We start from the raw sequence: 2,218 nt of genomic DNA, 5'->3' as shown, positions 1-2,218 counted from the left end.
ATAAATTAAATGAAATTAAAGTAAACTAAGAAACTAACTAAATTTTTAAATAAATAGTTTTAAAATTTTGCGAATCAAATATTAAAGAGAAATAATAAGTATTTTTCGTGTTCAATTTACGTACATTAATGATAAGAATATTTTGATAATAGAATATTTTAAATTTTAAGATTAATCAGATTGTTTACTTTATTTACTTAATATTGCTATTCTTTTGTTTGAAATAAGAAGTTAAGAATCGGAACACATGAAAAATCAATACATTAATTAGAGAAGTAAAATAAATTTAAGTAGATTAATATTTAGAAAGAGATGACAAAAATAGCAAATGATTAATAGTAATTTTAAAAATTATGAATAAATTTTGGAATAAGATAAAATATCTGGATGAGGAAATCAATACGATATGTAATGATCTACGTATTAAAATATCATTCTAATTTAGCATTTAATTCTAAATAGATTTTTTTAAAACAGAGAAAATGCATTTATGTTTTCAGATTGTTTGAAATTTTTTTCACTAAACTGATAAAAATAACAAAAATACTTGTTCCTATAAGTTATTGTGCATGAAAAAAGAGAACCAAAAACACATTTGTATCATGTTAAAAAAATTATGTTCATTAAGACAAATTATGCATATATAGAACTTCATGTAATAGTGAAACATGCTTCTTAGTTCTAATTTTTATGTATGAGTGATAAATAAAAAATATTAATCTCTCTATTTCAATGTGTTTGTTCTATATTGACTTGGCATGAACTTTAAGAAATTAAGGAAGATTTTTGAATCTTGTGATTTTAAATTTTAAGTATGTGAAATATAGTAAATGTCTTTTAATCTTGTGATCTGAAATATGTTATGTAGAGTTGGAACTAAGAAAAGAAAAGGGACATTACTTTTTAATAGATTATAAAGAAAATTACAACAGATTAATTAGAAATGAATAGGATAGATTTCAAGATGATAATACATAATGATTCATAATGTTTATATAAGATATAATCCAATCTAACAGACAAATTAACTCTGAATCCTACTAAAATTGTGTCTTATAGTAATAAATAAATAAATTGAATATTATACTTCAGAGTTTTACAACTTAAAAAATGAATCTACCCATCGCTTATATCAATTATACTTCAAAATATTATTGGGTTAATTTAATTTAATATTTTTATTCAGTATTCAATATTTATATTGGAGTTGCCCATTCGGATATAGAGCTCTCTATTAAGAATTTTTTTCATATCCAAAACTCAAAATTAAGATATTTAATTAAGGAAGGAGAAACACCATTCAATGCACTATATTCTTTGATGGTTATTTTTGATATTTTTAATACTAAATTTTTACCAGGATCAATATTAATTAATGTTGATCAGAATGCTATAGAAAATACCTTTTTAATATTTGTCAAATAATGATTAATAATTGATTATATTGGGCCCGTATCACGGGCCTTAAGAATCTAGTATATATATAAATGGTATGTTTTGGGTTTAAGTCATTTGTAAATGATATATTCACGGGCCTAATAATATAAATGGTATGTTTTGGGGCTAACAACCGAGTTTTTGAAGCGATTGTTTGCGTGGATAAAGGAATATGTTTTTTTATCACAAACCTGTACTTTCTTTGACGCTATTTAAGGCATAATAAGACTACCCACATGCAATATTTTTGAAATAGTTTATGTTGTCAATTATCATCATTTATAGTATTTTTACGATAGATTCACTTCAAGAATCAGTGGAATTTTTTGTATTTTTTTAAAACATATTTTATATTGTCAATTATCATGATTTATAGTATTTTTACGCAATTTTTAAACTCTCTTTTATGATAGATAGAATAGAATAGAAAATAGAAATATAATAATAAATATAAATATAATATATAGTATTCAAGAAAGTCCCAATGTTGAATATTATATATTATACTTGGGCATAAACTCTCTTACGCACGGGCCCAATAACTATTATTTTTTGTCCTAATGTATGTGACACAGATAAAATATAGTGAGTTATTTAAATTTAATATGATTTTTAAATATTTTAAGTTGTTAATAATGTAATTTATAATATTTTTACGTAATTTGTAAATACTTAATATATATTACTCCACTTGTCTCAATGTATGTAGCATAGATAAAATTTCAAGAGTTAATCAAATGTTGTTAATTGTTAAGATTTACAATACATTTTACGTAGCTTT

Source organism: Solanum tuberosum, unplaced genomic scaffold, assembly GCF_000226075.1.
Source record: "Solanum tuberosum cultivar DM 1-3 516 R44 unplaced genomic scaffold, SolTub_3.0 scf00682, whole genome shotgun sequence".
Taxonomy (NCBI): domain Eukaryota; kingdom Viridiplantae; phylum Streptophyta; class Magnoliopsida; order Solanales; family Solanaceae; genus Solanum; species Solanum tuberosum.
This window is presented reverse-complemented; position numbering follows the sequence as displayed.